At 40.5% G+C, this 16,677-nt stretch overlaps 1 protein-coding gene and 1 long non-coding RNA gene across 25 annotated transcripts in view; both read right to left on the bottom strand.

Annotated features, from left to right (window-relative positions):
- LOC138179868 (TWiK family of potassium channels protein 7) overlaps positions 1-16,677 on the bottom strand; it is a 322,181-nt gene that overhangs the window by 226,215 nt on the left and 79,289 nt on the right. For 2 of the 24 annotated variants that reach the window (XR_011173140.1, XR_011173141.1), the window contains one exon: positions 16,206-16,623. The exons of 20 other annotated variants lie outside the window; for them this stretch is intronic. The gene's annotated coding sequence lies outside the window, so the exon portion shown is untranslated. Of the gene's footprint in view, positions 1-12,901; positions 13,473-15,644; positions 15,955-16,205; positions 16,624-16,677 lie in introns of those variants that run through there. 2 more of the 24 variants (XR_011173143.1, XR_011173142.1) reach the window with 2 other exon arrangements.
- On the bottom strand, positions 9,948-10,775 carry LOC138179847 (uncharacterized). The gene is made up of 2 exons (XR_011173133.1): positions 10,635-10,775; positions 9,948-10,265 (listed from the first exon to the last, which is right to left on the bottom strand). It is a non-coding gene; the product is annotated as an uncharacterized LOC138179847 (long non-coding RNA).

Genomic DNA, 16,677 nt, shown 5'->3' with positions numbered 1-16,677 from the left:
GATAGCGAACATTACATGCTAGTTTAAAAGCATATTATAATACATGATTGATGAAAGAAAAACACTGTACTTAATTCTAAATCAAATTCCCTTTCAAGAGTATGTTCGCTTATTTTCCAGACGGTTTTTCTTGTTATATCATATTAAGGCAATCGTAATGAAACCGGTATCTTTGCTTGATATCTTGCAACGTGCAACGAATAATATGCAAATATTGTTTGATTTGCAAACCATATTTATTCTCATAATTACAGTTGCTATTAATGTTAACAACGGCCGGGTTTTCGTGCTTTTTATAATTACGATTAAAAGCTTTTAGAGGAGCACACAATGGAGAAACAAAATTACGTGTTTCGAATAACATCAAACCATAATTACCGAATATTCATAAAACAAATATATCAAATGTTCGTGTAAAACAAAAAAGATAAAAGCTATTTCGAGAACTAACGTTTTCGTTCTACAGTATCGCGTTTTCCGAAGAAACGTCGACGACAAAATATCTAGGAGAATTTCGTACGGACGTAAACTGAAATATAGGAAAAGTCAAAGTAACGTAAAAACAAAATAAAAGACGATGTAAACGAAGAATTTAACGGCCGTTATAAAGTTACAAACACCACCCCTTAAACCTTTTTAGCAGTTTACGATGGTGGCAGATATAATCTACCCTCTGTCGTAATTAAATGGTGAAAACGCAGAACTCGCATTGCGTGCACCCCTTTCCTGACATTTTATCACAGGTCCAAGTATCAAGTTCTCGCGTTAACATACCTAAAGAGAAAAACAACGAGAGGAAGAACCATTGTTACGATGGCGCGAATAAATCATCCTACAATATCACGAATAACATTCGTAAATTTCCTTTTCGACTTCTAAAACGCGACGATCGCCCTGTATAAGCTCTACCGTAGTTACGTCGTTAAAAACGCAGACTCCACGTTCCGTACAATGTTTCCGAGAAAATTTATTAGAGATCAAAGCGACAAGCGGCTCGCGTCGGTGAACACGAAGCGGTAGCTATCGGTGCGAAAGTGGACTTGTCAGTGCTTTATCGTTTAATATTCTAAGTGGTCGTAGAACGAGGTAGTAGCGTTATTGCCCTCGTTAAATCTAACCGGCCGAGCTAATTATGCAAGCAGTTGAATTATTTCGCGTCCTCCTGGCGCGTATTGCAGAAAGTGCTGACCGCGCGAGAAAATTTTAACTGCATTTTGTTCGCGGCCGAACAATTAACTGTTCGTCGTGCTGTTAATTCCTTTCGCTCCGCCCGTTCGCTTTCTACCCGTCTCGCCTCGCGTTTAGGTACGTTTCGCCCTAGTCTCTCGATTCTCGAGAACTTTACCAAACTACCCTCCCATGGATAAATTATAATTCTTATTGTCCACGTCTAGAACACAGAAACGATATATCAATTATTTTCAAGATTGCGCGTACAACGAAGCACGCTGCTAAGTTTTACAATCCGAAGCAACGACGAATACGCAACGGAGTAACTAATTCGAGTCTGATCGGCTACCTACTTGATAGTAATTGTAGCGTTATATCTTGCAGAATTAATTACCACGTTAAAAGTAATTATCTCGATATGTGGTCCTTGCACACGAATAAACCTTACTGTTAACTGTGTTAGCTGTGGTCAAATCATACTATTACCACATCGACGATCGAAATTCAGTTTCAATGTACAGTCGAGAACAGCAATAAATCGACAAGTAGTACAAGCGTCTATGAAATTCGATCGAACTAGTACTAGTGTTATTTGCTTAGATATATATTCTTATTCTACATTATTTGGAAAATAATTGAAGTTACATTTATATTTTTGCGAACTCCATTAAGTATCATATCTACTCCTACTATCTATCTACTGATTTTTACTCTCGGTAAATGATTGTACAAAATATTCCCAAGAGAATTTAGCTTATAACTTTCCGTAGCAAATATTTTGTAATAACTAGAAAATCAGAGGAATTAGTGGACAAACGCGTGGTCCCAACGATACCACCGTTCAACCTACTAGTTTGCCGTTATATCGCCCGCCTATTGATAGGCAAACACTAGACGTTTTGCTCGTATCAATGAACGCGTACGCAGCGTAGCGAAAATTATTGGCGTATCGAACGCAGCACTATCCGACGGTCTTTTTGTTCTTCTTTGTTCCGCGTTATCTTCGTGGAACTGCAACGCGACTAGGATTTCCAATTCTCGCGTAGATCGGTGCCGTTCAACCTATGACGCTACGATGTAACGCCCGTCAACTTATCATCCCCAGCATCCACGATCTCCACGCTATAAATCAAACCTATGATGCATCGAACTTGAGAAATGGAACTTCTATTTCACTTTGCCCTCCGCGATTTGCCGTAGACCGTCGCCAGCCGAGCGTAAGTAGTGGCCCATGGAGGAGGCAGTTCGGATAAAGGAAGATCAATTAATCTCTCGTTTCTAAGACCGACGTGCAGTAACGACACACAGTGGGAGCATTTGCTCGATCTAGCCAATCGACAGTTTTGTAAAAGCCGCTGCAGGCAAAAGGAAGGTTTTAACGTTACAAAATGGGGAAAATAATTTTCCATGTAATCGCGTGTATCGCCCCATAATCGTTATATAGTCGTAGGTGATATTTTTTCACTAAGGACTAGGATATTACTTTATTATCAGAAAGTTTCGCTTTTTGGACTAACCGGACTTGAGAGTGACAGTGACTCGGGGAGAAATATTTGATATAACGTAGCAGAGAACGAGATAATAATATTAACGAAAGATTAGAATTTGTCAAGGATTACGTTTTAAACTGCGAAGAATATTTGGAGCAGACCGAAGGAAATTAAACATAAATTTTTTAATACGCTAAATTTAATAAATAAATTAAACATACTTTATATATACGTACACGTAATTACATTTAGTTACATGTAGTAACAATTGAACCGTAAGAAACTGATCATACTGATTTGCTGTCCTTATACCGTCTAAATGTTATTCATAAATAGATCGATAATCACCGACAAAAATAACAGAATTTTTACCAATTAAATCGGGTAACATTCACTTCACCGTGCGACGTTTAGCCATGGGACGAGGATCTAGAAAGTGTATATGGTTCGACGAATACGGTTTGCATTGACGAACAAACGAAAAAAGAAAAAAAAAAGAAGGAAAAACACACACGACAAGAAGAATAAGAGGGGAGAATATGATTCTCGATGATCTCTGTCGTTTGGCAAAGCGGTGTTCGGGAATAGTCCTTCAGGTTTTCGTTAGAGACATAAACGCAAGTCTGCCGGAAATCAGAAAGATCGGAGGAGAATCTTCGACCATGTATTCGCATTCAATTACGCTACATCCGTTTCCCCCTGTCGCGTCGCTCGCGCTCGTCTAAACGTGCCCAGTGAAAAGCCACTTATAGAGGATACAAACGCCATTGTATACAGCGAGTAAATAAGTTCAAAGAAACGGAAGCTCCTATAGGTCAACATTACAAGCAGCTATTGTGGCGAACGTCGACAAGCCATAAGTACAGCCTTATATCGCGTGATTCAATTATCGCGCACCACCGCCGCAACGTTGAAATCCTTGTGCCTCTGCCGTGCAACCCGCCTCTTCTAGCCGAATAATACATGAATCATCTACGAGAAACGAGAGAACAGAAGCCGGCGCATTACGTGGGTTTTAATTAACGGAAAAGGATAATACGCTTCGAGTAATGGCTTATTCAACCCTCGTTGAAGATAGTGACGTACCGTACTTGCATTCTCATCCTTAAAGCGTCGTAATATGGAAACACGATCTCTTGAAAAATTTGCAAACTGGAATTTGCAAGATGAACAACTCTGAATGATAATGTTATAGAAAGATCTATCTCACCGTACATGCGCAGAAAGCTCTGCCATTCCAATGCGTATATCGTCTATATTATCATGTTGCTGCGTATCCACGGAAAATCTTCCTGTTACAACGCGTATTTCGTCTCGAACTCTAATTGTAAAATACGAGTTCCTTAACTACGAACAAGGTAACGCTGAAAAATTGCCTCCAGAACCCTTCGTTTATCGTCGCGCACCGGATTACCAACAAGAATGATAAATAAGCAGGGAAGCATCTGGTTACACGTAAATGGTTATACCGTGAAAGTTTTTCGTAACTGGCGCTAGATCTGTTTGAATCGTACGCGATTACTTGCTTCGATGATTCATATTCGCGCACCGGAATAAGCGCGTCTGTCTTGTCCGATGAGTTTCTCTTTAGTTATATACCGCGGATGGATCGCGGTAAATAGAAGCAGTCGGAAGTTTCCAGTGTTCAATATCGGTACGAGTGACATCGCGTTGTCGATCCTGCGTCGATGGAGGCATTAAAACGGCACCGTTTCACTCGAGACTAGGATACGCGATATATCTCCAACGTCGCGTCGTACGCCGCGTCCATGTTTAGCGCTATAGACGATCTTTAATAGCGGCATCGCGGCCAACTTGCTCGCAGGCATCATCCGCTGGCGAATACGATTGCCAGAGCTCGAAAGTGATCGATTCGGAGAAACAGGAACGAACGAAAACCGGGCAAACTTGCGAATCGAACGCTCAGTCAGTATGCAGAGTGGAACGATGGAAGCGCATCCTGGGAATTACCGGCATTCCGTCGGATCATACTAGGATTGCGCAGTTTCCATGCGAGCTCGTAATCACCGATTGGACTTACTCGAATGCAATTGATCCGCGGCTAATGGTTGCACTCGCGATAATACCATAACAATCGTACATCACCAACGTCTCTGATTCAGCCGTAGATTACGTCGGTTGCATCGCTTGCCATTCAACGATTTCGAAAATTATTCCCTGGCCCCTTTAATGAGAACTTGTTTACGGAAGTGCATAATGCGGCGCATCGCCACCGATCGATCTCGACTGCTGTACACGGGACGATCGAACGGTTATTTGTAACTTTCATACGACGATTGAGGTTTGAGGTTTACGGTATCAACGATAAGCCAGCCGAATTAGTTGGTTCGTTACAAGCCGGTTGATCGAACGTCCATGCGCGCCATTTACGTCACATCGGACACCGTGCTACTCGATCGAGAAAAATATCGCTACCCTATCGCTAGTCGTTGGAAATCACGTCATTGGATTCTAACAGAACCATATTTTTATCGTATTCACCGACTTGATTATCGTTCCAAGGTACCAAATTAATTTTAATCGCTATGAAATCGGTGCATCGTTGTAAGATCGCCAATCAACCGAGGTAACTGTAATGGCTTCATAAAACGTTAGCGTGGCGATAATTCAAATTCAACCGGAGCACATATTCCGTGGAAGACGCGGCGTGGCGCAAGTTCGATTGGCCATTACCAATTCTGGATGCAGATAAGCCTAACTGCCGTCTAGAACAGAGGTGCATAAGATCTCGACAACTTACGACGCTATCGGGTCTCATGAAGAATTCAGGTCCAGCCGGAGGTTAAGTTCTAGAGGAGGCAAGTTGAGCCACGAAACTAGTTTCTGTCTGTCAGTGTCTTATCTAGGTGGAGAACCCACGGGAAAACGTCGTGGCTCGTTAATACTTTAATTTCGTGCACTCCGGTCCTTTGTGACACAGCCACACCGGCTGACAAACGGAACTCCATCGCGACTCGACTCGACTCGACGCGACGCGACGACGCGCCAACTTTCCGTTCCGCGGAGGAAGCTTAATTGTTTGCTTGCCGAATTGTTGTTAGTTAAAGTGGAAAGTTGCTGATAACTCCGAGAAAGGGAAAACGAACGTGGCGAAGAAGTAGGAAACGCGCGTGCAAGTTGCCGCGATTCGTGGAATAGAATAGGAAGGAAGGCGACAGAGCGAGCGAACGAGCATTAAGCGAATGGATTCTCTCACGGCTCTATAGAATCTGCCAACGGAAGTGCTAGATCATCCAACCTGATCGCCTGAGCCAAGAAAAATGCCGGTGAAATGTTTCGGATGTAAAACTTCTCGGATCGTTTCATCAGGGTTGTAACGGTTAAGCGTTCGGATCAAGTGAGAAAGTTTCTGATTGGACTGGACTGCTTCAGCGTGAATTTCAGTGTCTTTCAACCGGAACGCTGGCAATCCAATCTTACGTAAATTTAAAGCAAACGCGACGAAACGTTCTCTTCGGAGACGTTCGCCTTTACCTCGCTGGAATCCGCTAACCTTTTTCCAGTTGTTATTCATCGACGAGAATCTTCGGCAAAGGAAAATCCTCGCGGAGCGTACCTTCCAAGCGTGTTTGTCTATCGAAAGGTAGAAAATGAAGGATATCTCGCGAAAATTCATAGATCGTAAACGAATGACACGACGCGGTATGCCGCGAGAGAAGAATAAACTTTGATTTTGAGAATCGCGCCACTCGTATTCGATCTCGTAAAAGTAAGTAGCGGCGTAAGGGATTGCTTCCATCTCGGTGTAGTTTCGCGTTACGCGGGCCCAGTGCCAGACCGAAGGCACAAAATTTTCTATCGGTCGTAAATTTCATGCGACCGCTAATATCGACCCTGACCGAACCTCGATGAACCGCGTCGTGAAACCGTCGAGGTTTCGTTCTTCTTGAACGCATGCCAGCATAATACGAAGGAACTTAATAGGATCGGATTAGAACATCGCCTATCTATGTTGCGGTTTAACGACTCCTTCAAGAGATACGTTGCACAGCCAAAACTTGGTATTTACTACGATACGAAGGGGTGTTATTACCAGCGTTATTTAAACCACTAAAGAGATTTTCTTCTCGCATACAGTACGTAAATGCGATTGTTAAAAAATATCATGCCGCGACAACAACAGTGGTCTAACAAGTTACTGAGGTTGGGAAGGTAGAACAAAAACAGGTAATGAGAACCGAGGAAAAGAGGCTCGTCAAGAAATCCAACGAGGAGTTGAAGAAGAGCACTAACCCAAAATAGATCTCCAGAAATGGTTCTCATACATGATATTCGTGATAAGAACGTGACTTCTGGCTATTTCTTAAAATAGAATCTAACTTTCTATTTTGTATCGTTTTTTCGTTTTCGTTCTTAATTTTTCCTATTTATTAAACACATCTTATTGATCAAGTTATAGCAAGGAAATAAATCGTAAGCTATCCGACGTACCTTCGCAGTTTAAATTTATCGATCGTGTAACGTATTTGCTTCATTGTCCGAGAAGTAACGATCCAAAAACGACGTAAAAATATCGTCGGCACTACTCCACTCAAGTTTTCTCGTCGGTTGGCAATCTCGATGACAAGGGTCACCCCGACGAGTCGGTAAATAGCGCGAGGAGAAAACTCCGGTTCGGTAAATCTCTCGTTCATCTCTCTAATTCATAATCCGTCTGAAGGATAAGCCAGGATTTGCTCTTCTCGGTGGTTCGCGTTCGCGTTCGAATATAAGCAGGCGGACGGAGGTATCCGATACCCCTCGTCGCTTTCCTCTCACCCATATCTGGCGACGACGCGACGAAACGCGACAGCTGTGACAGTTCGGAGAACAATTTGAACGCACTGGTCGGCGCTAATGCCAGGGCCAGCTACGAATACATTTGCAAGTGTAAGCCGCGACCGAACGAGAAGCCCTGACCAAATACCAGACGAATGGCAGCGTGGCAACGTTCTACTCTCCAGCATCGACTAACTGGAACGACTGGAAGTACCGACTGGAATCTCTCGACGATCGAATCGCGAATATGTACCACCGCGATTCGAATTCCTAGCTGGCAGGTCTGGCTGCCTGTCGATCGGCCCGATTATCCGTCGCGGTCCGTTTAGAGGAAATCCGGTCAGTCTGCGGAGATATTGTTGCTTCTGCTCTATCGATCAGTCTGACAATCAGATGATAACTGCGCGTCATGACTGACGGTTTCTGAAACGTTCGGCTGAAAAATCGGTCGATTTTTCGACGTTTCCAACGTTTAGATTCCAACGTTACATGGCGAATCAACTGTATCGTATCGTTGGACGTTGATGTCGGATTTGAATAAAAGCACGGAAAAATGTTAACGTTACGTACGCGCAAATACGCGCTACGCTCGTACGTTCTATATGCATCTCGAAATTGTGATCCTTTTTATTCTCTCAGTTTTAAACAAAGCCGCGACTGCGACAACACGTTTACAACAAAGACAAGAACTCTCGTACTCGTACAGTTAAGAAAACAGTTCTCAAGAAAAATTAGTAACAAGTTAGGATCAGATGCGTTAGAACTCTTGTCGACGTTAACGTCTCCGTTAAGGTCTTATCTCTGCTTTAACGAGATAAAAGGACTCGAAAGCCTCTAAATCAAACTTCATTCTTCGTTCGTATACCCGTGCCGTTACAACTCACTCGACGACTTCTCGCTATTATCACTCGCGTCTGTTTTCATACTTCGTACTCTCGCGTCTCGCTCTTATCCCACACTTGCTGCCGACTTTGTTTACATACATCGTACATCCACGGTCACGCCTTTACGCCCATATTTTTCAAGTAAAGTCAAATGCCACACAACTTCGTTTAGAACCTAACGTAGCAGCAAAATAAACGAACCCTATCGATCGATGCATTCAACGAGCGAAAAAGTGTGTTGCGAGTGAAAATCCGTCTAAAAGAGAAGAAACGTATGAAATTCATAGATACCTATACGACATCCGCGTATATGTGCGCAACGAATATTACTTTTGTGCCAAGATCCAACAACAAATGACACGAAAAAATAGTGAAAAAAGTAAGACAGCCCTGGAAACAGATGCAGAGCGGAAGAGGCGATAAGCTTCCAGCCGAGAAGACCTATCTGTCCTCGGAAGCAAAAAGTTCGTTCATTTGTCGTCCGGTGCGCCGTTCCGTGTGTCCGATTCGGGGGAGAGGGGCGGGGGTGGTGGAGCGAAAGTTTCAAAAACGCAGGCTCGTAACACGTGTCCAGTGGCTCCAACTTTTTCCACGCGTGGATGACGAAGATTCTTTCCCGGTAGCCACTGATCCGAGAGTTACATTACGTTTCTCCCGCGTGAATCACGTTCTACGAAGGGTAGACAATTTGATCATGAAACCGAGTTATGGCCTGTATGGCCGAGCATCTGAGAAGCTTCGGGAACCGCGAGAAAAGTAAATAGAACGTGTTTACAAAGATTCACCGAAACATGGTCACGTACGTTCGCATATTCTTGACAGCCGCGTAGAGGACACGCCAATTCCCTCGAGTAATCGCACGTCGAGCAACTCGATTCTTTCAGAGTACGATCGATGACGAAATAATAAAATAAGCGGGAGTGAATTTTTTCTACGAAACGGAGTTACGAGCAACGCTACTCGTATATCAGATTCGAAAAAGAGATTCAAGAGACTTGCCTTTCGGAGGAACAGTTATTACTTCCTACTATTCACTATTCATGTTCGCGTGAGGATTAAGTCAAGAATATTAAATCGTCGAGAAATTATTCTTCGAATATATATATATTTCGTTGTACGCGTATTACATATCACAACCGATATTTGTCAATCGTAAATTGTAACAGCCTAATTTTGTTTCTAACCTACGATTATGCTATTGTTTATCGTTTACGGGAACAATCCATTACAATATATACATGTACAGTGTGAACCTCGAATCGTGATCAGTAGAGATTACTTTGTTATTAGCAGTCCGATCAAAAATATTTTTATCGGGTAGAGCATAGTTTCAAGAGATATTTCACTAATTCGAGACTTAGGCGATCGAGCCAGCACGATTGACATCTTCCACGTTTGAACGATCACTCGAGACTCACCGAGTTGTGTGCAAACTATACGCATTATCTGCGAACGAGGAAGGAATATGCGTCCGTTCGAAATCATTACCCACAAATTTATTATGAAACGCGTTCAATTTTTCTCCGCGATCTGACTAATTATTTTACATAGAATCAGCCCTTAACAGTATGTATCAGTTGCCTGGTCTCACTTTGTATACTGTATTTTAATATACCACAAAATATTTTTGTTTTTATTCACGTCTATTTCAAAAATAAAACGTACAAATAAAAATAATGCTAATGTCCGAATATTTTCCCGTTAACTATCGTTAACGTACAAATCAAAGAACGTACTTGCACTAGTATCTAAGTGGGTCGAACAACCTACGAAAGGTTCGATTAGAATTCGCACAAATTTCTAATTGACCGACGAATTTTCAGGAAAAGGAAACGTATATAAAGGACGTTTCCTGCATAAGAAATTGGGATGACCGTAGCAGTCAGCGAATAGCAACTGCTTTCAAATCGAGCAATTCCTGTATAACGAAGTGAATCAGAAACTTCTTCGAGCAACGATCATGGATGCCAATAAGCAAGTGGAACAGGATTCTGCTTCGAATGAACCTGCCAGTTTCACGGAGCCATCTACGAGCTCTGGCGAGGTATTTACAAAACTAAGTTGTTAGAAAATTACGAGTTTTCAAAGATGGAAACATAGAATTACCAGAGAAATTGTTTTCTTAGGCAAATCGGGACGGAGCCACGAACTGGGAGGTATCCGGGCAGGAGCTCGCCCGTTTGATGATCAGAGCCATGACACTACAATCATCATCATCATCATCAGAGTCAAAAGTCGGTAGTTTCGCAGGTTGTGCAGCACGGTTCGATGGAGATAGCAGCAAATTGAAGAGCTTCATCTCAAGTATCACGCTGTTCAAGGATGTGGATGGAATCAACGATAAAACAGCTTTGCAGGAACTATCTCTTTTACTGGAAGGAAAAGCCGCTACATGGTGGGCCGAAGTGAAAGAGGAAGTTCACATATGGTCCGAAGCTTTAAGACTATTACAACTAAAGTTCTTGCCCAAATATCACGCGTATGAAATATACAACGAAATATTCTCCGTAAAACAGAATGAGTATGTTTCAACAGAAATATTCATTAAACAAAAACGAGATCTTTTCTATCAACTTCCTCGACCCCACTCCGAGGAGGCTCAAATCGATATGATCTATTCATTACTCAAGCCGAAAGTTCGGTTGAAAGTTCCAAGAGAATCGATAGTTACCTTCGATCAGCTGATCGAAGCAGCTCGTCACCTGGAACATAAGAAATATAAAAAGAGAGTGCGACGATTTGAGAGATTCGAGATTAATTCATTCGCTGGGAGGTCAACAAGAAAATGTCCGCACTACAGAGAAATTGACGAAGACGGGAACTATGTCGAGGTGCTGTGTGAGGAATGCAGATACCGTCGACGTAAACGTATCGAAGCTAACAGGCTATATGCCCTGTCGGTAATAGAAAATGTCCTTGCTCCGTTCAATGATTTTTAACCCTGACAGCAACCCATTTAATAAATAATTTACTTCCATCGACGCATAAGCATCTCGGTAATATACAGTCAGTTGTCAATCAGTTATCAACCAGTTATCAACGAATTATCGATCTAATTAACGAGTCATAGCGATCGAGCCAGCGCGATTGACATTTTCCACGTTTGAACGATCACTCGAGACTCACCGAGTCGGAACGATCTTTATTAGATTCTCAAAATCTGTCTACACGTTTCTCTGATCCGACTATGGAACGACACCGGTGATACAATACCGTCTTAACGATACCGATGCCGAAGAACCATGGGAAAAATCGAAAACGACCCGCAACAAAGGTGGCTGCCTTTGAAAGACAACGGTGCTGTGATCCGGAGAGCAATTAGACGAGGAAAGGCGCAGAACGACGTAACTGCCACTGCGAGCTCTTGGCAAAGAGGAGAAAGATGGGTATAAGGACCGAGGGAAATTAAATCTACTCGTTCCAGTACCCCATCTACCCTCATTACTGTGGAAAAGCGTAAAGATCCCGGTGAGACGAGAAGACATTGTTACAAGGAACGAGCAGCCAGGAAGTCCATGTTTCCTTTTTGAGAAGTTGCCTTTGGTCTGCACGTGTACCCGTGTCCCGAGTTACACGCAACGGACACCATCGCCGCCTGCGACGTGAATCGTTTGGCCAAGAAGAAAGTTATCCCTTCGCAATTTTATTTCTTCGCGTGCGACGCTTCGGTAATTGTTAATCAGAAATTGAACCCGATTGTTACCAGCGTGTTCCACTGTCAGCGAACTGAAAAGTTATTAAGAACGTAAACAATGTTGGCAACGAGAATGCTTCTAGCCTCGATGACCCCTAGACAGACTTGATCGATCGTCCGGTTTAGTTATTCCGAATGTAAACCGAAATAGACTAGTTCGCACGAACGATCTATTGTATCGATCTGTTTAAATGTATCGACGAATACGATCATACTTTGAGTTAACGTAATTAATATAATTAATCTACTAATTAATCTATTGCGCGATCAAGACATTCACGAGACAGTTTGTAGATTTTGCAAATTTTAGTGCAAAAGTACTTGATCCGTACCTTGCTTGATCCGTACTTTGATGCACTGTACTTAGAAATAATCTGATATTCAGGTTTCTTTAGCATTTATTTTTAGTTTGTAAATAAATTTGTAAATAACTCGTTTAGTAGAAGAATAAATAGTACGTAATATTTTAGTATTCTTCGATAACTTAGCTCTTAAGTTACTTCGATCTAAAAGAAACTATGATCAAGATTATGATATATCGACATAATTCTACTTGGTTTACTCAATGACATATGGTCCAGATTTATCGGTAGAGCACTCGATGCAGGTCTAATATTATTATACACTCCGAATTAAACTCATAGCTAAAAAATTTGTTACGTTTATGCTTGGTACACTAATATTACTGTAATACTCAGGGATTGTACTTCCAGAATCAGTGTAATCTGATGCATCCACGAAACAGAGCTATATTTCCTAGTAGATACATATTAAACGTATGTACATCTTTCCCACAAACGTGTAAGCGGATTAAAACAGGAAGAAGTACAGAATGTCAGATAAGACTCAAGCGCATGTGAAAGTCAAAGAGCATAAGATTAATCTGTCACTGTATCTGATTCTCGTTAGCTTATGTGACTTATCTGGTAAAATGTAATCCAGCGTAATCGCGTCAATTGTAATTATTATCTTACATGCGTATGCAAGTACGTCCATACAAATCCCATTCGTTTAAGAAAAAAGGCAAACGATACTTTGACATAGCTTTCAAAATAATTCAAAGTGCGCAGTTTACAACTTTATAGAGAGTACTTCGTGGTATAAACGAAGAGATCCTATGACCAATCGAAACGAGAGAAAATAATTTTCAGATAAATGACATTCAAATCTGATCGAGTACGCGTAATACTTTTCGTAGCCGCTGTACGTCGTTTATCATTTCGACTTCTCGACTCGAAATAAACCCAAAACACATACCTCAATCAGAGGGAAAAACGGAATGACAAATTAAACGACGATCATGGACGTTATCAACAACAGGTATCGTCTTGACGATTGGAACACTAATTTAATTTCAGACTCGACGCTACTAGTGTTGAAGGTGGCTTGACAATTCAGAACATCCTAGTGGTGATTAGGTTTATTTGCGGGTGACCGAGAGCTATGTCCGACATCCTGAAAATCAATGGGTTCTACAGTGAGTGCAACATGATCCGGACAAGAGCAAGGTACAGGAGAGAAACGGTTAGATAGGCACAAGATTGGTCTTGCTGAAACAATAGCTTTGCCTTGACGGACGGTTGGTTACTGGAGATAATTATAGATGCCGCAATGATTTGTATTAATGGGCTACGTATGATACTTAGTGTACGAAGCAATTCATCACTCACGATGTAGAATACGTTGCTTCATTATGTACTACGATCTATTAGCTGTACTTTAACTTTGTATTAAGAATATTTCGCACCATCATTGTACAAGATACTTAAAAATTTAATGTTATCGCCATGGAATAAAGCTTATTAAATATTACGCATAACACGATTCAAAGCTTCTTCCTATGAATTCACGAATATTTAAATATATACAGAAGGAGATCCTTTAGCTCGCGACGATGTTTTAAAAATGAAACGAGTCTTTCAATATTCTAATAAATATTCATTGAATTCTGTATTCATGTATACCGAAATAATTGATCTTTTCGCGTAATTTTTCAATTAATTTTAACTTTTCAAGTAAAAATGTATGCTATCGCAAACGACGAAATACTTTAGGAGATTATAAACACGAATTACATACGCGCATGTGTCTCTTAAGTAATAACAGCAACGGAATTTATTGCCAAACATAGCGTTATTATTCCAAAGTACCTACATATAGTTGTTGAACGTTAAACTGCAGTCTATGGTATTACGAGTAATGTACGATTTACATAGGTTGATGAAAGCATCACGTTACGTTTGTGCAACCACAATCAGTTAAGCCATGATGATAATGACGATAGCGATGGTTACGACAATAAAGTTCAAATTTAGCTGTCGCATAAAGCTATCATAAGCGTGTTGCTGTTTCGAAAGGGATCGGTATGACAATTAAACGAAAACGTCGGCAATTTATCAAAATCACGAGATCGAGAACCGAAAGAACTTTAAACTCGACGATCAAATCGAAATCAGAAAATTTTAAGATCACGTTCTTGCTGCAAACGACGAATAAACTTTATCGATCGTCTAATTTGTGTCTGACTTTTGTTTAAGCTAACTGGCAAACGTTCGACAGAGTTTCGCTTTATTATGAAATGGAAATTAAAATGACAAATGGTTTTTCTCAAAGAATAACGCGAACAATATTTACACCGTGCGAGCATTACGTGATGCTCAAACTAATGGCGGACACCGCGTTATTTTTATTGTTAAATATAACGGTTATCCAAAGTCACTGTGAGTACGGTCAACCTGTGTGTAAACATCGGGCAAATTTGATGCTTTACCGATACGAGGCAGCGGTTGAAATCGTTATTCGAAATAAAATGAAAACGCTATACGCATTATCTGCGAACGCGGAAGGAATATGCGTCCGTTCGAAATCATTACCCACGAATTTATTACTAAACGCGTTCAATTTTTCTCCGCGATCCCACTAATTATTCGACGAAGATGCTTATCAATTACGAGCACGTTTGTGGTTTATTCGGTGTTCAGCATCGCCTATCCAAAACACCTATGGATTTTTTAATTATGGAAATAGTTCACAGCTATATAATAACAATAGTTCACGACAACAACAAAACGGAAAGTTTCGTCAGTGTTAGATGATTCCTTTCAAATACATTTCTAACGTTGAATATTAATAAATGTAAAATATAATAAAATAATTTCGTCGCCGCTTTGGAAAAGGAACCTGGTCGATATACTATATTTGGTATACTGGTATAATAATTTGTATAACATATAGGGATATTTAATATACCCCTACTTTTCAACAAAGATTGGACATGGAAACCTTGGTATATAGTGCTTCTTAGGTTATTCTGAATAACGATCTATTGCAATCGGTTTATCAGAGGCGTAAGTGGTTAATACTCCCTGTTAAACCCTTGTATTACATGATTCGTATGATACATGATATGTATTAATAATAATAATAAATTTAAAAATTAATAATAAAATATAATAATAATAAATTTCTTTCACAAAATATCTCGATAATATTTCAAAATGTATAAAACTTGGAGAAAGTACAGCCGGGGAAAGTTAGAAGGTAGGAAAGGATTTATCTGTATTATTTGAAAACTATAGGTTGCCGTGGTTAATACACCACTGTCTATCATTTAGTCCTGGTTTTGAACATCTACAGATTTGCTGTAATTAATAGGGTAGTATACATATAGCATGTAACTTGAATTAAATTATACAAAGTTTATTCGTGTCTCCTTATAACAAACATATTTTTATGTATATTTATGTATAATTTAACGTGATATGTAGGATATAAGATATTCGTCGTGTTGTTCATATTCTCTATAATTGATCGCGGCTGTATTTCTCACAATTAATCGGTCCTCATTCCCATTACTCGGACGAGATCCTCCCAAAGGGCCCTAGCGTTCCCTTTGACATATCGTGAAGCTCGACCTGGTCGCACTGCATAATGTACCCTGACACAAATTCAATTGTTTATGAAAAATACTAATTATTCACGAAACAATAGCTTTTATTTCTTCTTTCTTTTAAACGAAGCTTTTACCCCCTTATCTGTGAAATTTTTGACGATATTTTCGTGATATGATAAATCACTGGTTTTCAACTTTTCTATTAATATTTCCATTAATATTCTAACCGAAATATTTATCACACAAAAACAAGCTCTTTTCTCGGCCTCGCCGCAAAGATATGAAAATTGACATGATTTATTTGTTATTGAAGTCACAGATCCAGAAGAAAGTTTCCAGAAACTCGATAACTTCTTTTGACCAGCTCATCAACGCAGCTCATCGCGTTGGACAGTCAAAAAATAACAAGCGGATGCTGCCATTTGAAAATTACGACTTTAAAGTTATGAGGCCCGCTGCGAAGTTGGAAGAAAAATGTTCCCAACGCAAAACCCGAAAATCTAAAAGAAGCGGGGGAACAGAAATGTATCGTTAAAAATGCAATTCGCAACGACATAAGTGTAGCAAAGATCGCAAGCACAAGACAATATGCCCTGTCTATACTTCGTTACGTGGTTTTAACTCTGACAGCTACCCATTTAGTAAATAATTTACTTTGATCAACATATAATTCTACAAGTACTAGTTGTGTGAAATAATAAGTCAGCACATAAACTTCAGCTCTCATGTTCTTTATGTTTCAGGCAAAATATCATTATTCTACCTATA

The sequence above is a fragment of the Bombus flavifrons genome, chromosome 5 (assembly GCF_040668555.2).
Source record: "Bombus flavifrons isolate JBK064 chromosome 5, iyBomFlav1_principal, whole genome shotgun sequence".
NCBI lineage: Eukaryota > Metazoa > Arthropoda > Insecta > Hymenoptera > Apidae > Bombus > Bombus flavifrons.
Note: the sequence above shows the minus strand (reverse complement) of the source record. Positions and strands in the feature narration are given on the sequence as shown.